The sequence below is a fragment of the Pseudoliparis swirei genome, chromosome 20, assembly GCF_029220125.1.
Source record: "Pseudoliparis swirei isolate HS2019 ecotype Mariana Trench chromosome 20, NWPU_hadal_v1, whole genome shotgun sequence".
Taxonomy (NCBI): domain Eukaryota; kingdom Metazoa; phylum Chordata; class Actinopteri; order Perciformes; family Liparidae; genus Pseudoliparis; species Pseudoliparis swirei.
In genome coordinates this window covers 24,084,144-24,108,124 of record NC_079407.1, presented here as the reverse complement: position 1 = coordinate 24,108,124, position 23,981 = coordinate 24,084,144, and the positions used below count along the sequence as shown (strand labels likewise).

General features: G+C 42.4%; 1 long non-coding RNA gene across 3 annotated transcripts in view; it reads right to left on the bottom strand.

Moving 5' to 3' along the window:
• LOC130211263 (uncharacterized) overlaps nucleotides 1-21,629 on the bottom strand; it is a 37,438-nt gene extending 15,809 nt beyond the window's left edge. The window contains exons 1-4 of one of the 3 annotated variants that reach the window (XR_008834981.1): nucleotides 21,516-21,629; nucleotides 21,240-21,364; nucleotides 20,106-20,262; nucleotides 17,289-18,623 (exon numbers count right to left, since the gene is read on the bottom strand). This is a non-coding gene — a long non-coding RNA (uncharacterized LOC130211263). Of the gene's footprint in view, nucleotides 1-17,288; nucleotides 18,624-19,640; nucleotides 20,263-21,239; nucleotides 21,365-21,515 lie in introns of those variants that run through there. The other 2 variants (XR_008834980.1, XR_008834979.1) reach the window with 2 other exon arrangements.
• Between the last annotated feature and the right edge of the window lie 2,352 nt (nucleotides 21,630-23,981).

Below are 23,981 nucleotides of genomic sequence, written 5' to 3'. Positions count from 1 at the left end.
ACGCTCAGACGGAAACGCCGCTCGCCGGGATAAAGCGATGCCCACGACTCTGCCTCTTAAAACACAAACGCCATTATTGCTCCGCGATACCAACCTCTCTCTCTCTCTCTCTCTCTCTCTCTCTCGCACACTCACCATTTCCCTCTCCGAGACTCACACACCCAACTTCCTGATCTGATTAGTGGACTGCGGTGCCCTGTTATCCTGATGATAGCCCATTTCCCATTTTCCCATCAGGCTCCTGCCGTGCCCTCGTCCTGCGTGGGGCATTTGTTGCAGCGGGTGACAAAAGATTGGAGGAAGTGAGACGGCGTGTGTGTGCGTGTGTGTGTGTGTGTGTGTTTGTGTGCGCCATGTGCGTGATGAACCGCTTCTTTCAAAATGTAGATGAGCAACATCATCTGGCATTTTGTTGCCCACCTAAAATTCAAATTCTTGTGCTTTTTAAAAAAATTGTATTTTAGACAACTTGTTGTTTTTCCATGCAAATTTCCAAAAGGATTTTTTTTCTCTCACATTCTGCCCTTCTGCACGGCAACCTGCTAATCGCTTGAATTCCGACACTCCGGGGAACAGGTGCTCAGATTTTCTTTCTCACAGTGTGAGGCGACCTGATGGAGAACTTGTATTGTAATATTAGTAGGTGGTGACAATAGGAGGAGAGCTTTGTGAGCATATCTGGGGGGTTTTCATGTTGTTTTCCTTGTTTCTTCCTCGAGTGTGTGGTCCATTGGTCTTCATGACCCCAACACACACACACCCACACCCACATCCACACACACACACACACGCACGCACACACACACACACACACACACACACACACACACACACACACACACACACACACTTTCCTTGGCTCTATAGGCTCATTGTGATCTTGATGCACCTGTGTCTTTTACATGTCATTTGGTAGCATGCATACATTTAAAATAGGTCTTTTTCTATGCAAATGACCCAGCCCAGTTCATAAAGATATCCTACAAGCAGCTATTGTGCAATTATTATTTTATAATAATATTTAAAAAAAGATTATTTTGATAAAAAGCGCGACTGAAGCACATGCGCATATTTTATCTCATAATTTCGACTTTCCATCTCATAATTTCGACTTTCTATCTCATAATTATGACTTTTGATCTCATTTCGACTTTCTATCTCATAATTTTGACTTTCTATCTTATAATTATGAATTTCTATCTCATATTTTTGACTTTCTATCCCTAACGGCCGCGAAACATTCTCTTTTTTGCCCTTTTGACTTTTTCCCCACTGACGAGCTGAACGTCTGGACATCAGTGAATCTGTCTTCCTCAGCGAGTGTAAGACCCTCACTTTACAGCGCGGCCGCTTGAAGCTCTCGGCAGAGCGAACGCTAACCGCTCTATTCACTACACTGCTGCGATCCCGAGTGAAAACAAAAGAGACAATAAATAATAAATGGTGCTCTTTAAGCTGTGTTCTTAGCATCAAAAAGTAATGCCTCTAATATGCATCTAATATCCCACATTTGTGTCCTCAGTGGAAATGAATGAATAACAGAGCTATACCAATTAGCTGCAGGAAGTTACTGTTAATTACATTTCTAAGCTCTATTATGTAGTTAGCATGCATTAATCACAATGTTATTTTTCCAAATGCTATTTGGTGGTTAAAGCAGAGTCAAAGTGTATTTTGGAGTGGATTACGGCTCAACTGCTGGACGTAAAGTCCTCAGATAAACCTCAATGGACGGATACATTAGGGCTGCTATTACCAGACGAGACAAAACACGTTCTTCAGAGCAACGTAATTCAATAACAGGCATTCAGATTAATATTGTTACAGTTTAAATACGGATTTATAAAAGCAAAGACGAGGCAAAGTCCGTTATAATTAGTGAGAGACCGAGGCGGCGCGATATATAGATAAACCACTTTGACCATGTGTGCATGTAGTTAAATATTCACTCAAAACACAAAATATTTAGTCAGCCTCATGGCGTAGCAAAAGGAAAAATAAGGCATCGGGATCAGGAGCGTGGTCGTCTGGACACGACGTCGTGGTGATGCGTCTCGTAGATTGTTTAGGACGTTTCATAGGACGAGGGGAAAGTTTGACCTGTCTCAGGATCTGGAGTTGTTGTGTCTTGTGTCTTATTTTGAAATCGTGTCCTCTGTTTCCCTGCACTTCCTGTCCCTGTGATTGTCTGCCCTGTCCCTGATTGTTTCCACCTGTGTCCAATCACCTGCACCTGTGTCCAATCACCTGCGCCCCCCCTGTGTATGTAAACCCTGTTCCTCTCATCCCTCATGTGTGGGTCTGTACCGGTGAGATCCATGGTGATGGTGCGTGTTTGGCCTGTTATTTTGTATGATTCTCTTAAGTGAGTTAAGAAGATTAAAGTTTCTGTGTTAAAGTTATTGGGAAGAACGAGAACTTAGCTGTCAACTTCCTTATTTTGGGTCTTCTCTCTCTCTCTCTCGCTACAACAGTTGTGACAGTAGGTATGGATATATTTATTTTTCATTTATTTAACCAGGAATAGACTCATTGAGATTAAAATAAATAATAAATAATAAATAAAAATAAATAATAATAATAATAAATAAATTAAAAATCTCCTTTACAAGAGTGTCCTGACCAAGACAGCAGCAGCAGCACATTACACACAGTTTCAGACAATATATACACAAATTTAAATAAAGAATTATAATATTTTTAGATCACAGCATGAATAAAACCAAAACTAAGACTCAAGTCATCACAACCCAGTTCACACAGGTGTGCATACCTCAGTCAAAGAAAACATCTCCGAAAAGTGGGGGGCCACCAAAGTCAGTCGGATTCTTCTTCTGGTATATCCATGGTGATCCATCCCACAGACGTCTTAAGTCTGGACTCACTTGGGGAACCGGCTGAAAGACTGGTGTTGCCGTCCATATATATTTATCTTATTCCAGACTCATGAGTCCATAAAGCAACAAAAAATACGACAACAATGTATGAAATACAATCTGAGGACACGGGTACAATCACTGCAGTTAAAAAGTCACTTGTGGTTAAAAAAACATACAAACACAAGAAGTTAATGCTTTTACAATTACATTTTCTAAGTCATTTAATCGACATTTAAATGTGTGTATAAGAGAGCCATGCGGCTAGACGAGGCGAGACCGTAACCGTGACGATATAACAACGATTACGACATTAAGGAGAGTGACATGTGGACGAGGGGCCGGACGGAGACGATCGTTGTTTCCCCGAGGTCAAAGAGAGAGTGCACAGAGACACGCTTCCTTCTAATCAAAATCCAGTACAACATGCATCCAGTTTCCTCCTCTCGCCCTCCAGAAGAAGGAAACGCAGAACCAAACAGGAAATGTCAGAGTATAAAAACCCGGGAGGTAAAAGTTAGATGATCAAATCACAGAGGAAGAAACAGTCTAACGACGATGAGATATTCAGATATCAGATTCTAGCTTTCTTACAACAATGCCGGCCCTGTTCCCTCCGCCCATTAACGCCCGGCCCCTCTCTCGCCACCCCGCCATCGGACCCTCTCACTCCGACATAAACCAGCAGACATGTCCAGAAACAAATGCGTGGGGACGATAGAGCTCGTCAACATTTGGACTATTTCTGTCCGTGCAGCTTCAATAAAGAGACGGAAAGCATGAACAAGGAGGATTGATTTAGGAGCCGGAGGTGGGGAAGGACAGTGGAGGACTGCATCAGCGTACCCATCTCCTCTGACCCTAATCGGTTATTCAAGAACCAAGACAACCTATCGGCATCCATTAATCCTGAATTGGCTTCCGATCAATGGGCTCTTCAATAACTCCTTATTCATTCATTCGTCAATACTTAAAGACTACTCCTTGTCCCCACCTGTCACCCGCTCGTCCCCGCTTCCCCAGTGTCCCCCCCCCCCCCCCTTTAGTTTACAATTTTAAGCCATCTTGCACAATATTGGCTTGAATTTGCTTTTTTTCCAGATAAAGAACAAAAGATATTAAGAAATACCGGATGGATTGTCATGGGATTTTGTCTAAATTTTCTCAGAGGACGACTTTCTAACGACTTTGGGTGATCATGACTTTGAAATTGTGTTGCCTATCTCGACCAAGACTTTGATTTATGATCAAATCCATGCAAAATTAACTCCATTCTCATCAGCCAATGTGTTTAGTATTAATTAGAAAAACACTATTTCGCTAACAGGCTTTTCAAAGCTGGCGAAACGCAGTAAATATAACACTTAATTGCTTAAAATCGGCATGTCGAGGGGGGGGGGGGGGGGGTGTCCCGGCACGTGCCAACGCCGCCGCTCGCCGCTCACGTGCGAGTGGGCGTGTCGTCGCACACAAAGTAAATCAATTAAGCGGAGGGAATCTCAAGGGAGAGAGAAAAGAGAGGCGCCGCTTCCTCTCTCCGATTCCCCAAAGACCCCTAAAATACACCCGTAATTTAAAATGTAATCTGTGTTTCCATCACACACGTCTATTGCAACCCCCCCCCCCCCCCCCATAATATGCACCCCAACAGATAGAAACCACATTTTTTATATTTCCATTGCTTAAACTCGAGCATCAAACCAATGTTGTTTCATCAACTCCGTCTTTAATCAAGTTATGATGAACCATAACGTCTAATCCAGTTTCCCGGTACCTCAGGTGTTTAACTCAGATAGACAGAGAACACGCTTTTCCCCCGTTTTTTTTAAAGCCTTAGGCCGATAGCTGAAGATCCCAAAAACTATTCCAGGTTTGGATTCATGAGTTATTTATTTACATCAACCAATTACTGTAAACAAAGACAAGTATTTCAGTGATGGTTTACACTTCAGAACCACCGGCGTGAGCACTCAGAGGTTGAACTGTCTCCAGAGGGGAGCGGGACCAGGGTCACGGCGGGTGATGGTGGGGGGGGGGGGGGGGGCGAGCATCTAGGGGACGCTTAGCCTTTCCGAAAGAGAAAGACCCCAGCCCCCCCCCCCCCCCCCCCCCACCTCTAAACAGGAAGAGGTCCACAGGGACCGACTCGGCCTGTTTTAATAGAAATTCATGAATGAATTGAGCTGCTGCGTGTGCATAATCGACAATACATAGGTGAGCTGTTTAAAGCAAGAGATGCTGACATGGATCTTTTTCATATTTACTCACAACAATTCAGCTTTACTTAAAAAAAATATATAAAAAATGGAGCAGTCCACCCCTAACCTCTCTCTCTCTCTCACCTCCATTCTCACCCTTAACCTTAACTCACTGAAAGGCAGAGGAGGGAGGAGGGTGTGTGTGGGGTGTGTGTGTGTGTGTGTGAGGGGCTGTGAGATAGAGAGCAGCATTTTAATTGACACCCCTTTAAGTTATCTGCAGGATGATGACGACCAACAGCTGTGCGACGTGCAACAACGGGACTTATTTGTACTTATTTAAGGTTTTCAGCGACACTGAAACAACGTAGATGTGCACGCTCACACACACACACACACACACGTACACTTTTAATACACGGTGGAAATGCATACACACAAGCGTGTTGTTGACGCACGAAAAAGTCTCACGCTGCTCTGAAATGAGCGAGAAAAAACATTTGAAAAGAAGCCGCGGCTGATGACTTTTTGTTATCTTGTTACACGGAGGACGGGAGGGGGGAGGGGGGGGGGGGTCATAGCTCTTTAAAATCCATACTCTGCCTCAAAGCAACAGCGGACCCCACTGAGCTTAAGAGTATGCGCTCCCCCATTTTTAGTCCTAATGCGAGAATTAATTCTGAATTAATTAACATTACACTTAGGAGCGGTCTACGTTTAAATCTTTCTTCTCTCTCTCTTCTTTCTTGTGCAGTCCGGAATAATAATAAGAAGACAGAGAGGAGGGATGGAGGTATGGATGGATGTTGTAATACTATCTCCGGGTTATGAATTAGAGAATGTGTGTAGAGTTTGTTTCTCCCGGGCCAGCCATTAAATATTTCATGGAGGGGGGGGGGGGGGGGATAAATACTGGGAGAATGCCTCCGCCGCCCCCTCCCAACCTGATCCACACTGCAATTAGAGGCCCATTATCCCTCTCTCAACCCTCTCACTCTGTCCATACTGGGGCCTCAGAAGCAGCAATAAAGAGGCCCTGTGATGAGATATGATAGCGGTAATGACGAGCAGAATACTTATCTTTTTAGAATTCATAATGAAATTACACAGTGGTTTTTTAAATTTATTTTTATAGGTAGTTTCTCGCTAAATATCATCAAGAAAAAAAAGAAAACAAAAACCCCCTCCGGCTTCACACTCTTGGGTTTCGTTCATTTCATTAGATTTTTGACACATCATGCTTCTGTGCTTTGGCAATAAGGACACAACATTGCAGCATATTGGCAAAGCTCATTTGCTTTTCATAGTGAGCGTTGTGTCCAAAAAAAAAGAAGAAGAAGAAAAAAGAAAAGGCGCCCCCTGGGATAAACACGTGTACGAGGGACTGCGGGGCCCCGCCGCCCCAGCAGCAGGTGGCCCATTGCTGCCTAATGAACACCGCAATCTGTTACCATCGCAGCGGTGCTTTTCACCAGACAATTAGGCGACTAAGCATGTCATTATTCCAGGCCAACAAGAAGAGCCTCTTCTCTAATTTCATCTTTTCATTCCTGTTTACTCACCCACACTCCCCTCATTAACGAGAGATTTTCCAGTCCATGCTAATTGGTTTCAATAACATTCATTTTAGTTGAAAGGAAAACGATTCTGTTAATTGAGGAGCGCAGAGAGAGAGAGAGAGGAGAGGAGGGAGAGAGAGAGAGAGAGGGGCTTCTTTTCATTTTCAAGTGCGTCCGTGAGATGACGCTTTTGAAAAAAAAGAAAAGAAGCGCTCTACAGGTTCAGAGTTAATGAAATTAAGTGATGCCGGCCGTGGTGGAAGAAGGAAAAGCCCAAATTAAAAGCAATTTATTTTCATTGAGGCATGTGGCAGTGATCGGGCACAATTAATGGGCTGAGCGTCGAGACACAGAGATGCGGAGAGGGCGAACAAAAAAAAGAGAGAGAGACAGAGATACAAAGAAATGACTGGTGGCACAGATGAGCAAAGAGAGAGAGAGAGAGAGAGCAAAGTCTAGACCTGGACAGATTGACTGTAATGATTTCTATTGTTGCATCTCTATTTCTTTCTCTTTAAGTTTGAAGAGGAAAATTCAGGTGCTGGCTGCTCAGATATTACACATCATCTCAAATGCTGTAGATGTGTCTAAAGTCTGGCTCAGGATGATCCTGTGTGTGGCTTTATTTCAGAATACTTCAATCTGGAGTAGTTCATATTACAATAAAACTGCAGAGACAATGGCATCAACTTTATAAGGTTGGTTGAAAAATGTTTATGCAACCTTTTTGCCCCTTTTCCCCCCATGATATTCATAATTGTATTCTTAGTTTTATGTCCATTTACCATAAATGATCTTACATTAATAGTATTTGAATGTTAAACATGACTCCACATGATCCTCATAAGGAGATGGATTTGCTTGAGTGGTCACAGGATTATGTAATCTCCCTTTTTTGGGGCAATTAAAGTATTCGTTGATGACACAAATTAAGACCTAATTCTTTTTTATTTGAAGAATTCTCAATTTTGTTTATAATTTTTCATATTAGACTCAATTGGACTGGGTGGGATTGTTTTAATAATAATAATAATAATAATATTAATAATAATAATTCAAACTTTTATTGCGCTTTCCTGAATACACAAAGACGCTTCACATGGGGACAAGAGACAGCGACAAGCGGAACAAAACAAAAAATAGAAAGACAAATCAAACAAAACAAACAAACAGGACATACTGGTAACATATAAATAAAGTTATTTATTTATTTATACATTTAGGCATTTATTTATTCTTGTATTTATTTATACATGTATTTAAGCATGTATTTAAGCATTTATTTATTTATTCCTGTATTTATTTATTTATTTATACATTTATTTAAGCATTTATTTATTCTTGTATTTATTTATACATTTATTTAAGCATTTATTTATTTATTCCTGTATTTATTTATTTAAGCATTTATTTATTCTTATATTCATTTATACATTTATTTCAGCATTTATTTATTTATTCCTGTATTTATTCATTTAGACATTTATTTAAGCCTTCATTTATTTATTCCTGTATTTATTCATGCATTTATTTATTTATATTTAAGACATTTTAAGTCCTCCATACAAAACAACGCCATGCGAGAATTGGTATTATTTGCGATCGTACACCCCTCCAGTTTCAGTTGTATGCATTTGTTACGATTACATAACCTCTGATCTAAAGCTAGCATTACCAATAACTCCGCTACCAGTCAAACATCAAGCAACAAAATATATTTTTTCCATCCAGCCTGAGAAATGCGTCTGTAGTTGTTCCGGGACGTACATCAAGTGTTTGGATGCCCGGCAGCATGGAGGCTCCATCAGGGCCGTAACCCCTCCAACATCCAATCAGATCCGGTCAGTCAGCTGCCCAACCGGCCGTGGTACGGCCGCTTAGCGACGGCAGAGCGAGCGCGTTAACGGCCTGCCTAAACAGCCTCAGCTGGGGGGCCGGAGTAAAGAGGGAAGACGAGGGGGGTGTGGGTGGGGGGGGTTGTCGTCCCTACAGGCCGGAGGGTGTGGCAGGTTGCAAGCCTGTGAAGGCGTCTGGAGGACCACACGGACGAGGAGACGGCGACACGATCACTACGGATCAATATGTTGTCAACGTTGAGATCGGAAAGGAGGGAGTTTGGGGACGGGAAACAATTAAAGGAACGATTTGCGGGCCACTGCGCCGTCTCGTTTTCCCATAGCCGGGCCCGTCGATACATCCATCCCTGTCATGCGTTTCAGCCGATGAGAAAGCAAACTACTATAAAGTACCACTAAATGCCCCCGCCGGTCTCCGAGGGGCTCTGAGTGCCGAGCTAGCGGGGGAGAGATCAGTGCAGTTAATTTACATAGCATTTGCATTATGTCAGGACATGAGCTACAAATAGGTACGAGTGTGTGGCTTAATTAGAAATGAGCCAGGCTTTTAAAAAAAACACCCTTTTGCATCATAATTGAGTCAACGGCGGTGAGTGTGTGTGTGGGGGGGGGGAGATGCTCGTTTCTGAGATTATTGGTAAGTATGTTACAGCTACCTCGCTAAATATTTGTGTGTGCTTCAAACAACAGCAGAGGAAAGTGCCCTATGTTATCCGGTGCAAAACAATGAAATATATACACTACCGTTCAAAAGTTTGGGGTCACTTAGAAATGTCTTTATTTTTCAAAGAAAAGCACTGTTTTTTCAATAAAGATAACATTAATCAAAAATACACACTCTACATTGTTAATGTGGTAAATGACTATTCTAGGTGGAAACGTCTGGTTTCTAATGAAATATCTCCATAGGTGTATAGAGGCCCATTTCCATCAACTATCACTCCAGTGTTCTAATGGTACATTGTGTTTGATCATCGCCTTAGAAGACTAATATCTGATTAGAAAACCCTTGTGCAATTATGTTAGCACAGCTGAAAACAGTTATGCTGGTGATATAAGCTATACAACTGGCCTTCCTTTGAGCTTGAAGTTTGAAGAACAAAATTAATACTTCAAATATTAATCATTATTTCTAACCTTGTCAATGTCTTGACTATATTTTCTATTCAATTTTCAATTCATTTGATAAATAAAAGTGAGTTTTCATGGTAGACACGAAATTGTCTGGATGACCCCAAACTTTTGAACGGTAGTGGAGGATAATTAGTGAATATAAATGCATAGAGGGGGGCTGTGACTTTATGGTTTGCCGGTGTTTTGATATGTGGGAGGTTTTTGATCAAGAATGTGCGGAGGTGTGTTCAGGGACCCCATGGAGTACCATTGTGAACATCAGAAGGCCGTAAACAGTAAACAGGAGGCGGAGAAGTTCAAATCTAAATGCAATAAAGTAATAAATCCAGTGTGATTCTTTTTAGTAATCGTATCTCTACCCGTGGTTTCTGCAAAACACATTTAAATCCGTAAATAAATAACACTTAAGACAAAATGTATGCAATTAATCACTTTGTTGAGAGGTTATTCGGGTTTAAAAATGAAAACTATTGGTTTGAACTGTGGAATATATGGAAAGAATGAAATACTGCATCAGCTACATACTAAAGAGTTATTTCTATTACATTATAATCTATTAATTCCTATCATTTAGTGTCATCAAACTGCTCCAGAGGACGCCGCTAACAGGAAGGATTTCTATTGGCCGACCAACTCCAACTCTCACTATTGCAGCTTTAATTGCGTAACATCTTGTTTTTTTGTTTTGTTTGTGGGGTTTTAAGTATTTTGAACTCGCCGACTGATGTGTCGGGGGAGCCGGGGTGTTCGGGGGAGTACCTGGGGGTTACCAAGGTTACCAAATTGAATCGTCCCCCTCAGACGTCGCTTGATCTACATAATTTGGTGGGTATCATTCACAGTGTCTCACGGCGCGAGTGATGAATGGCACCCGCAGAAGATAATATTTCTGCTTGGATGTAATAAATCTTATGTAAAGTGCTCCAGCGCTTACATAGCAAATGGCAACGAAAAATAAAAGGAAAAAGACACTCGCACACTTTTTTTTTCAAACTTCCCTTCATTTCTTATTTTATTCCATCCTCACTGGGAGTTTAAACTCTTAACAATGGAGCGATTACCGGCGATATTGATCAATAATATTGATCGCGAGGAGAAATTTCACCAAATCTGTCTCTGTAGAAGTTTGTATATACACTACCGTTCAAAAGTTTGGGGTCATCCAGACAATTTCGTGTCTTCCATGAAAACTCACTTTTATTTATCAAATGAATTGAAAATTGAATAGAAAATATAGTCAAGACATTGACAAGGTTATAAATAATGATTAATATTTGAAGTATTAATTTTGTTCTTCAAACTTCAAGCTCAAAGGAAGGCCAGTTGTATAGCTTATATCACCAGCATAACTGTTTTCAGCTGTGCTAACATAATTGCACAAGGGTTTTCTAATCAGACATTAGTCTTCTAAGGCGATTAGCAAACACAATGTACCATTAGAACACTGGAGTGATAGTTGATGGAAATGGGCCTCTATACACCTGGAGATATTTCATTAGAAACCAGACGTTTCCACCTAGAATAGTCATTTACCACATTAACAATGTAGAGAGTGTATTTTTGATTAATGTTATCTTTATTGAAAAAACAGTGCTTTTCTTTGAAAAATAAAGACATTTCTAAGTGACCCCAAACTTTTGAACGGTAGTGTACTTCCTGTTCATCTTCTCCTGGGGGCTGGGAGGCCGGAAAATCCGTAACGTGTTCTTCACAGCGCCCCAATCAAGCATGTTGTCGTGTGTGTTTATCGTGCATTAACGCTCATTAAAAAACAACACAATAGAAAGTGAGAACATCTTTGTGACGTCCAGATAAAGCTCCGAGCAAAGAGAAAGAGATGTGAAGGTGACTCATACGTCTCGACGCTCGAAACTCGGGCATGTAAATGCAAATTCAATGTTATTTTGGAGATTAATTTGATACATTGTTCTCAGAAAATGTCCATTTATTCCAAAGGTTACCAAATCACGATTGTTTACTGATTACGTTTTTCCATCTCTTTTCTCTCCCTATTATGTCTTGTTTTGACTAAGCTGATAGTCAGGTGGACTTGACAGTAATGAATGACTGATTTTAGTTGATCGTTATTGCTGCCCTCCTCCTCGCCGTGCGTGTGTGTGTGTGTGTGTGTGTGTGTTTGTGCTGCATGCCTAATAAAAGGGGATAATTGTTCCATCTTCGCTCGCAGACACATAAAGCAGTGTGTGTATTGACTGCTTGACAGGCTGTGATTCCAGTAAAGCTAATGGCTTTCTCAATTCTCCTGCTCCATCCATCAGCCCCCCCCCCCCCCCCACACACACACACACACACACACCCCGAGTGCACCCCGTCATGTTTTCAATTAATGAAGAGAAAACCATAAAAAGTTTAACCGGCGCCGGGACACGGTGTGGACGACAGCATCAGACAAGGGCACACACACACACACACACACACATTATATATATATATATATTTGGTTCATACACACAAACCCACTAGATTTGTAATCACCAATATAAAAATATACACACACACACACGCACACCATGCAGACACCCCCACACAAACACACTATATTTGTAATCACCGATATGAGATATACACACATGCACACACATACACACACACACACATACACACTCACTCACACAGACACACACACACACACACACTCACTCACACAGACACACACACAGAGTTGCAGTTTGAAACAAACTTGAGACAAGAAAGCTCTCCCGGCTCTTTTACAGTGACACACACAAACACACACACACACACACACACACACACACACACAGCCAGACACGGCTATCTTGCCGTGAGTTTGAAGCTCGCCGCGTCTCAGCCTCCCACCCCTCAGCTTGTCATCATGATGCATTTGTGTATTCTGATGGTGGGCCTCCTTAGTTTTCGGTGCAGCTCGCCGCCTCATGCAGGAAAGATAAAAAGAGAAACTTCCGATGTGCCCGCTGAGCGATGGTGAAGCCCTCCAATCCGGGCAGGAAATTATGGAGTAAGTGGCTTTGTGGCTGATAGTCAAATGAAGCCGGCTCTAATTAACCGGCTGGCAGGTTTCAGCGATATCAGGAATAAGACAGGCTCACCTGATGACAAGACCTGCACACACACACACACACACACACACACACACACAGACAAATGATTATCTCAAACTATATTTTGACAAATCAAACCCATTGAAATGTATATATTCAGGTATTTTTGTGCATTGTGTGTCCATCACATTCAGCTCGAGTAAAAATGTTTTCTTAAATCATAATCAGAAAACGTTAACTCCACTTTTCAGAATAAACAACTCGCTCTGCCGCCTAATGACCGTTCGTGTCTGAAGATCCGCAATCTACCCTTCGCCTCGTCAGACCCTTTTACAGAATTAATTTCAAATGATTGACAGGCTTGTTATAAGTTTATCACTAATCTCTGTAATTCTCCCATAACCTTATTGGACGGAAATGGAGGGAAAAGAAAACGCTGTTCGCCGTGCGGACGATCAACTGAGAGGAAAACAAACAAATTGAAAATGTGGATAATTTAGTGATGATCAGTCATACATGAAAACTTAAGCATTTAAAAAAAAGGACCTTCTGCAATATCGAATCACTCTGATCAATTCATTTATTGATACTGTTACAATAATGGAGACTTAGAGACGGAGCAGCAAGCAGGAGGTTTATGACAAAAAAACTTATTTTATTGTCATATTACATAAAGTCACATACATGTACATTATCGTTAAAAATGTTGGGGTAACCCAGATAATTTGGTGTTTTCCATGAAAACTCACACTTATTTATCAAATTAATTGAAAAATTAATAGAAAATATAGTCAAGACATTGACAAGGTTAGAAATAATGATTTTTATTGTAAATATTAATGTAGTTCTTCAAACTTGTGGCTCAAAGGAAGGCCAGTTTTATAGCTTCTCTCACCAGCGTAACTCTTTTCAGCTGCGCTCACATAAAAAGGGTCTTCAAGGGTTTTCTACCCCTCCGTTAGTCTTCTAAGGCGATAACACAATGTACCATTAGAACACTGGAGATGGGCCTCTACACACCTCTGTAGAGACTTCATTAAACACCAGAGAATAGCCATTTACCACATTAACTATGTAGAGAGTGTATTTATGAGTCATTTAATGTTATCTTCATTAAAAAAAACAGTGCTTTTCTTTGAAAAATAAGGACATTTCTAAGTGACCTCGACCTTTTGAACGGTCGTGTATATAAAATGTATTCTTTGCATTTAACCCATCCTTAGTCCTTAAGGAGCAGTGGGCTGCCGTGAAGCGCCCGGGGAGCAACTGGGGGTTCAGTGCCTTGCTCATGGACATTTCAACATGCAACTAATGACTCTTCATATGTTTGATTTGCAGCTCTGAATCACCATGTGATGTGAAAGTCACAATGGCACCAGTGCCTGCTGGGAAATGTTCAACAAGGCGGCTATTTTGTTTACTCCACAAAGCCACATCATTCTTCTCCATGAGGTGATTCCACTGAAACGGATCAGGAGGAACCCGGCAGATGAGACCCGGTACATTGCAAAGAACATCATTTACTGAAAGGGTATTTCTAGAATGTTTATTGCATGTGTTGACATTTCCCTTCCACATGTGTGTGTGTGTGTGTGTGTGTGTTTCTGCCTCTAGCCCCTCTGCATGTGTTCTGACCAGCAACACGACGGATAACGTGAACATTTAAAGCCGGGGAAAGAGAAGTTAACTGAAAGAGAATCACTATCGCGTCTTGCTGCTGCGGCCCTGAACGCCTCTTCACGCTGAAGGTGAGAGAGCGACTGGAGGACGGATGAAGGCGGCGTAATCCCGCGTGGGAGTGAAATATACAACCGGCGCTTGTCAATCATCGTCAAGCGCACTTCTTGACGCTTCCAGTTGGACTTTTCCCTCCTCGTTTAGGAGAAGCTCCAACTCCACGCCAGTCGAGCCTTTTTTTGGGGATTTTAATGTAGTTATCTTTTCGCATGTTGAATGTGACACATTATTCTGGCTCGCACACACACACACACACACATGCATTTTCGTAGCGATGTTTTCAGAAGGGAGAGAACAGGAGGAATGGCAGCTGAGGATAAATGCATTTTTCATTATTCTAGATTCTCTCCTCTTCTCTCTCTCTCCGCTGGCAAGCGAGAGCAACCTCTGCTTAAACATCTCTTTTCTGCCCGTCGGCGCTTCCCTTGCTCTTGGACGCCGGCCGAGCGGAAAAAGTAATTTAAACATTACAGGAAATTAAATCTCACATTTCCCCAATTAAAAAAAAAAACACAACACTATACAGTTTAAGTACAATGAAAATGTCCCTCCCCTCCCCCCATGAATTATGGAATCAAGCTGAATCTCTCCTGTAAACTTTAAACTGTGAACGTAAACGTCCTTGATAACAAGGTGGACCGTCACTCCCCCCCCTCCCCCCCTCCCCCTAATGTGCCGCCGTAGCCAATCAGATGGAGACAAAGCAGAACATGGTTCAGGCTGTGTTTCTTTTGCTTGAAAATTGGAGAAGAAAAAAAACCGGATTATACGAAAACAGATTATGTGAAAGTGAGATGTAGTTATCAGTGTCGGTATACGTGTTTACATCTATTTTCTTTTTGTTGCAGTGGTGAGAATCTTTTAACTTATGATTCCACGTATATCCTCAGAGGGAGAACCGTCGAATCTCTCACCGAGACGCCACGTCTTTGCGATGTTTAATTCTCCGAGCGCAGCAGAGATAATACATCCACTTGATACGTCTCGCACCCGGACCGAATGATATTTACTGCTAAATCACATTTCTGATGGCGCTGCATTATTAGAAAATTGCATGTTGTGCGTTTGATTTATGTCCCGGCATATCTAGAGGAAGAAAAGAAAGAAGGAAAAAAAAAACCACATCCACCCTCCCACGCTTGCAGGTGAGATGAGTTCTTGCAGATTGCTGTTCGTATCATCCTCCAAGCTAAGTGTTGTATATTAAAGAGACATGGCGGTGGATTGTCACCCCGGCGCCCCTCCGCCTAGCAACGGGGGCCATCTTTAATTACGGTCCAACCGAGGTGAACGCCGCAGAAAAGGCCTGACAGAGCGACCGGTGTGTAGATTATTTTAATTTGCGGCCCCGCCCCTAAGTGAGCGATGCGGCCGGCCTTGACCCTCCTCTGACTGCATGGATTAATGCCGGGTAATGACTGCTGAGGCTATCATTGCGGCGGGCATCATTAATTATCCTTATTGATTGTTGCTCTCAGAGATAAAGCGTTCTGCTGACTGGAAAATACCCTCCATGGGCAAGGTCGAGGGAAAAAAGAAAGAGGGGAAAAAAAGAGAGGGACCTAGATAATCGCGTCGGGGCCACCACACCGACAATAGAAGATAAATATGGCTGCCGCCAATGTATATCTCTCTGTCCTGCCCCCCCCCCCCCCCCCCACGTCCCCTCCTCTCTTCCTCAATGTGTCCGTCTCGCCATTTCCTGCCGTCCCGTCATTTCCTACTTACAGGAACCGGGAGATAGTCCCCAAAAAAAAGAAGCAGTTTTGCGCATATGTGAAAAGACTAATGATATGATGGGAAAAAAAACTGGTGATGAATGAGGGAGTGAAAGTGAAGGAAGATGCTGAGAGAGGGGGAGGAAAAGGGAGGAAAATGGAGGAAAAGGGAGGAAAAGAGAGACGGTAGTGAAGGAGGCTGTAGTGCTCAGGCAGATTATGTTTCCGCGGCTGCCGTAATGGAGGAGACAACAGGAAGTCAGGGTTTTATATTTACACTACTCTACATCACCCTGCCTCCTATATATATGTACGTATATATATATATATATACGTATATATATATACAGTATGTACATACAGTATATATATATGTACGTATATATATATGTACATATATATATATATGTACGTATATATATATATATATTTTTATATATATGTACGTATATATATATATATATATATATATACTATATGTACATATATATATTTATATATATATATATAGGGAAATATGCACACACCTGTTTAAAACTTTCGTTTTTTTTACACTTTGGATGAAACAGATGAGATATAATATGTTTATTATTTATTATTTATATGCTTTATGTGCTGGTAGGCAGATCTTTTCAATTTATTTTTACTTTAAACATTAATTTGGTTGTTATCTGTTTGTGTATGTTAACAAAAAGATGAAAACAATGTAAATATCAGTTAAAGTACATGTTTACTGTGTTATGTATCTAAACATTTTGTTGTTGTTTACAGAACCTGTCTCCTGTCTCCTCCCGCTTTTCGTCTTTGTGCTAAGCTAATTGAAGTAGCTTCATTACCGTTGCATAGATCTTCCCTTAAAACGTTCTGCAATAAAGGGGATAGACTGTGATTAGGGTAGATATACTATTATTGAGGTGTGGTTCAGGTTAGTAGCCCCATCTATTTTACATTCAATATTCGGCATATTCTACTACTTCCTTGGCACGGGAACAAAAAATCATCTTGGAGTCGTCCAAACTCGCCAAATATGGAGGTAATTTTTCAGGATACTCAGCTGCATATTCACAGTATGAGAGTGGGGCCCGTTTCACGCCTAGCATCTTCACGAGGTGTGTGTCGATGCCTGGTGTGTGGGTAACACACCAGGCATCGACACACACCTCGTGTGTGTGTGTGTGTGTCTCCTCTTTCAGACTCAAACAGGCAGACGGGAAGTGAGTGTGACAGAAATGTATTCTCTTTTCAAACGGCGGTTTGGAGAGGTTGCCGTAGCGTCTCGCCCGTCCTCGCTCTCTTCTCCGAGCGCTGTGATTGGCATGTCTTCATATGCGGATGCTGTTCTTCCCGTGACTCGCTCCGCTGTACGACCAGCCGGTGTCAAACAACAAATAAGTACAAATGTCCCTCCCGTAAACCGGGGGGGGGGGGGGGGGCGGGAAGAAGTGAAGCGACGACGAAGACGCAGCTTACGCAGACGCTCGCGTTTAAATGTTTGTGTCCCGCCAAAGAACATTTTGAGGTTTCCGCGTTCTTAAAAATTGATTCGAAGGATTTATCGTCGCGCACTGCTGGTTTTCGGTGATCTCGATCCATGAATTCACTTTGTCTCGGTTTCATGAGGCGATATGAGATGCAGACGGTGGAGGTGGGGCGAGATGAAGCAGTAGTCTGTCTTTTTTTGTTAGTACCTGTTTGAAGGGAGCTTTCCAAGGTCTGGAAATTCATTACTGGACAGCAGCTTTGAAAGAGGTTTGTTGGATGTGTATGGGTTTCTGTGTGTGTGTGTGTGTGTGTGTGTGTGTGCACGCCTGCAGCCCATTGTATTCAGAGTGGAATTGCTAAGCAGTAGCCCGAGGCAGTGAGCAGGCAGCTATGGCCAGGTATGGCTAGCCATTCCTGCAGGGCATCAGACTATCAGACTCTCTGGAGAAAAGATCACACACACCCATCGAGTGTGTGTCTTTCTGTGTGTGTGTGTGTGTGTGAGTGACAGAAGAAACACGCCGTCTGCGTCTACATTGTAAAGCTTTATGCGAGAGAGTTTTTTTGAACTCGGGTTGTGATCTTATTCAGAGTTTAAGTGACGGTTCTGATCTGGATCAGATGACCCGGCGCGCGTGTGTCGAGGCGTATGAAAGAGAAGCGGGAAAAGAAAACCCGAGAAAGAGAGTGTTGTTGTACAACTGTCGGCCGATCAATACGCGACCACATCACTGGCAGGGGAACCCAATCAGAGGCCAGAGGCCGGAGGGGTGTACGACTCCGACGCTTACAGGGCGGACGCGTTCACACGGCGGTGTTTCGCGTTGCTTCTTCTTCTCCTCCTTCCTCTTTTCTTACCACCGTGACCAAACATTCAATTGCGGCTCAAAGTGCCCGTAGTTTTGGATCAGGCGAGAGGATCCGTGGGTCAAAGGGAAAACACTCTCCTCCAGGACGGAAATCAGTGAGACGGGCTCGACAGCCACAAGAGCCCCGGTGGGCATGAGGCGTCCAGGCATCGCCTGAGAGAAAAACATCACCATCCAGTAAACGGAATGTACTAAATGTATACATATTCATTTCAGTTTATTTTGTATCGCCCAATATCACAAATTATGAATGTGCCTCAGAGGGCTTTACTATCTGTAAACATACGACATCCCTGACCTTTGACCTTTCACGAGGAAGAAACCTTCATGAGAGCAACAGAGGAGGATCCCTCTCCAGGATGGACGGAAGCAAAAGATGTCATGTGACCAGAATGAAGGATATATATACATATATATATATATATGCATAAAAAGACGAGAGGATATCATATTACACCTTTTTTTTTCTTTTTTCTGAACTTCCTTTTCTTTCGTGCAGCATTTCGAACAAATTTGACCGATAAAATGATTTCGGATCCACATGGTATAGGCGGATGCACACACATGTATAGTAAACACACTAACACACACACATGCAAAACAATTTGAGGGGTGTAGTGTGGTGGTGGTGGTGGGGGTGAGAGCGGGGGGGGGGGGGGGCGTAGCATGATGCCCATCTATCTTTCTGACATCTCCTAACCCAATCCCACTGGGGCTAACTGAATTCAATCCTCAACATTAGATAAGCACATACCCCCTCCCCTCTACACGTGTGTGTGTGTGTGTGTGTTTGAACATATCACACACACACACACACATACATAGCAGCAGGTTTAGATTGTTTCTACAGGCGAGTGTTAGTGTGCAGGTCACATAGCAAGAGGGGGAATGAGGCAGAAATCAAGAGGAGGAATAAAAAGCCAACGAGCCCAGCAGACAAAGAGACGGAGGGAGAGAAACAGACGTTTGACGTCGCCCGTTCGGTGGGATTCCATCCTGTTTTCTCCCCCCCCACCCACTCCACCTCCCTCACTCTCTACCCCCTGCCTTGTAGGCCTCCCTCCCTCCCCTCCAGCTCTCCCCTCTCAGCAGCTCTCTGCTGATTGTTTGGGCTTCCTGGTGGCCGTATCGGGCCCATCGCTCTATGTTTCCATCAAACGCAGCATTTATCTTATCATTGCCTTGACAACTGCCTATTAGTCCCCCCCCCCCCCAAAAAAAAGAGTCTGCGGGCTCCGTGTTCCCATGGCGATGACATGGTGACATTGCCGGGCAAGCTTTTCTGAACCGCCCGCTGAGACCGTGGACCCTTTTCCTCTCCGCCTCTTCACCCTGCCCATCCCTTTGGCAGCAGCCCCGTCCCCTTACAACGCTTTGAGGGTGTGTGTGTGTGTGTGTGTGCAAACATGCACATTTGGGGACATTCTATTCTGTGTGTTGTTTCACTGTCAGCGACGAGGGGCGATTAGAGGCTCAAGAAATGCTCCACGGACACCCGGTGAGGACATCTACATCTCTGTGCTTTTTTTTCTCCCTCTTCGTGTTCATGCATCTGTGTTTATCGGTGGTATATATGACCTCATTAGTGAGGGTCTGGAGACGGGGAATACATCCACCACACAGATTCACGCTTACCTCTTCTGGAAAAAAGAGATTCTGCAAATCACGTGAAGATGAATCACGTACGAAGATAAATGGCTCATGCGAGTGAGACGGTGGGACCGAGTGGCCCCTTAAAGCTGCACGACCCCGTCCTGGAGCTCCTGGCGCCTCATCACCTCGGTGGTGATATCTGTAATTAACGGGGAAGACAATAATATTTAGTTCAGTTTATTTGGTATAGCTCGATATCACAAATTACGAATTTGCTTCAGAGAGCTTTACAATCTGTACACACATGACATCCCTGACCTTTGACCTCACACGGAGCAGGAAAAACTCCCAAAAATTAGAAAAAAAAACCTTTCATGGGGAAAAAAGTGAAGAACCCTTCAGGAGAGCAACAGAGGAAGACCCCTCTCCAGGATGGACAGAACAATAGATGTCATGTGACCAGAATGAAGCGTTACAGAGTTACATAAAGACATTCAATGAATACGACGGAGTGCATGAATAGTTCTCAGTAGACATGGACCTCGATCCAGACCTCCATGATCCATGAGACAGATGGATAATAATAACATTGTTAACTAGAATGGGCACTCGGTAGAGCGCATACCTTCGCATATCACAAGATTGGGCATTGAATTATGAAAATGTTGGCATTATTTGCATGTCAATTGGATATAAATTGACCGCACTATGGTAAAAAGAAGATGTTGGTCTTTTCATGACCTTGACCTTTGACCCGATCGATCCCAAAATCGAATCAAATGGTCCCTGGATAATAACCAATCATCCCACCAAATTTCATGCGATTCGGTTTAATACTTTTTTACTTATGCGAATAACACGCATACAAATAAATAAATAAATACACGGCGATCAAAACATTACCTTCCGCATTTTCAATGCGAAGGTAATAACAATAACAACACATCAATATGAGTAGGCCTGCAGAGTGTGCGGAAAGAAAAGAAAGAACACATACATATGTCTATAAAATATATATTTAGCACGTTCCTCAAGCCCCTGACCTTATCTCGCCTCTTACCGCCTGCCAGTATTATTTTAAGAATAGTGGTGACCAGACAGCAGCCTGGTGAGTATATTTATGTTGAGCACAGACAAAGATGAGTCACGGAAAGGAATAGAATAAATGACACGCACCGTGCCGACTGGGCTCTGCTTCCCATGCTCCTCTTCTTCTCTTCCGATTACAGTGTTCTCATGAATGTCGAGCAGCGGTTCATGGGGTCGGCGTGCAGATCGGGTCACCTTGTCTGCTGCTATTCCTGCACACTCAAACACGGTTTGTTATAAAGGAGCAGTAATACAGAATTACATCTTGTAATCGGGCATTTTTTATTTGTGCTTCTTGAAAGTACTGGTGGGACGAAGACACACACACACACACACACACGCATGCAAACGCTGTTGTTTCACCTCTTATCGGCGATCCCGTGGTCAGCTGTTCAGTGTGTTAGCTGTGATCTGTGAGCTCTGCCTCGCTCGCCGTGGATCCAGGATGAGAGAGGAAGGGGGTCTCCGAGGGCAGCTCAAAGGGGCCCAGCTCTAATAACAGAGGGTAAATCTCAGTCATTACTGCTCTGACAGGACACTGTGTCATCATTCTCTGGCGCAGAACTCCTCTCGAGTGGAGAGGCTTCCAGTTAACTACTGTTTTTATTGTGGGCCTCGCCAGAACCCCTTGTAGTTTGGTCAATGACAGAGTGCGATGGGGAGTCAGTCGCCGCAGGATGTTTGATTCAAGCTGCGACAACAGATATTATGATGTTAGATACAACTTTTCATTCGCGGCCCATCGATCCGGACAGATACCAGGAGACCGGAAAAACACTTTTGTACTACACACAGATAAATGGAGGTGCCATCTGGAACCGGAAATGGTTCTTCAGAGTGATGCCATAGAAGAACCATTTTTGGTTCGAAGAGAACATTTCAAACCAGGGTTCTTAAAAGAACCTATAAAGGTGTCTCAAAGAACCTTACAAAATTGTTATTTTAGGCACCACTACTGGTTCCACAAAGAACCTTTCAAACTAGGAATCTTTAAAGAACCATTTCCTGAAAGAGTTCTTCAAAGAACCTATAAAGGTGTCTCAAAGAACCTTCAAAACATGGTTCTTTAAGGCACAATTTCTGGTTCCACAAAGAACCTTTCAAACCACGGTTCTTTAAAGAGCCATTTCCTTTAATAGTTCTTCAAAGAACCTATAAAGGTGTCTCAAAGAACCTTCTAAAAATGGTTCTTTAAGGCACCATTTCTGGTTCCACAAAGAACCTTTGAAAACAGAGTTCTTTATAGAAGCATTTCCTTAAATAGTTCTTCAAATAACCTATAAAGGTGTCTCAAAGAACCTTACAAATTGTTCTTTAAGGCACCATATCTGGTTCCACAAAGAACCTTTCAAACCAGGGTTCTTTAAAGAACCATTTCCTTAAAGAGTTCTTCAAAGAACCTATAAAGGTGTCTCAAAGAACCTTGAAAACATGGTTCTTTAAGGCACCATATCTGGTTCCACAAAGAACCTTTCAAAACAGAGTTCTTTAAAGAACCATTTCCTTAAATAGTTCTTTAAATAACCTATAAAGGTGTCTCAAAGAACCTTAACAATTGTTCTTTAAGGCACCATATCTGGTTCCACAAAGAACCTTCAAAACAGGGTTCTTTAAGGCACCATTTCTGGTTCCACAAAGAACCTTTCAAACCAGGGTTCTTTAAAGATTCAAACCGTTGGTGAAACCCCACACCAGTGGGACTGGCATTCCATATCCCGTTAAGCAGGAAACCAACATTGGTCTCAATAACGGCGGAGCCATAAAATCACATTTCAGGATCCATCGATTTTCATTTCATCGTAAATGGCAGGTAACAAACCGCGGGGCCGCCGAGCGCCGCGGCGTAATGCGCCGCTGATAAACAGTTAAGAGAAGTTCATCCACTCTGCTGAACTGCGGCAGGAAAAATCAACACTAATCTGATGAGAGGCAGCAAAACAAATTCTACTGATGCGCTCTCAACACTGAACTCAAGGGAGAGGAGAGGAGAGGAGAAGGGGAGGAGAAGAGAAGGAGAGGTTGAGGTTTAAAGAGTCCTTTATTTCACTCTTGCGAGAACAGAAAAACACTCCAAAACATCATTTGAATCACAAGTAAATAATAGTCCAACAAACAAAGAACAAGTGAATCAAAGAACAAGTGAATAAACAGAGGAGAGGGGAGGAGAGGAGAGGAGAGGAGAGGAGAGGAGAGGCATGTTAGGAAGAACGGAACATAATTAAAAAGGTACGGTAAGGATGTTTGTTGTCATTGTAAAAACATTCAACGAAATTAAGTTGGCGAGTCATCAGTCAGTCCGGCAGTAACATGTATAAATATGTATAAAACATAAAGACACAACATTTTAATTTAAAACAAGACATTTAAAAATTAAAAATACATAAAAAAATACATACAAAAGAATATAAAAGACAAAAGGAAGCTAGAAGATGAAGTGGAAATACAGTGAAAATGACCCAAAAGGAAAGAAATGAAGGAAGGCGAAAGGAACATGCTTCAATAACATATGGGATAAAGATTATGAAGAAGAAGGAGGAAAAAAACAAGAGAAAATGGACTTAAACAAAACAATTCGGCTAAAGATTTACTAAAAAACTAAAAACACATCTTTTCCGACTATACCTTGAATAAAAACAGATTAGCACTAAAATTGCACTTACTTATAGTATTACTTATATTATTACTCATGGTATTACTTATAGTATTACTTATGGTATTACTTAAATATTACTTATAGTATTACCAACACACGTTGTTGTTTTCGTTTTAAATACTGTTTTCTGTGGATTCCCAGAGCTCCTTCTCCAGAGAACAGCTCTTGAACATCAG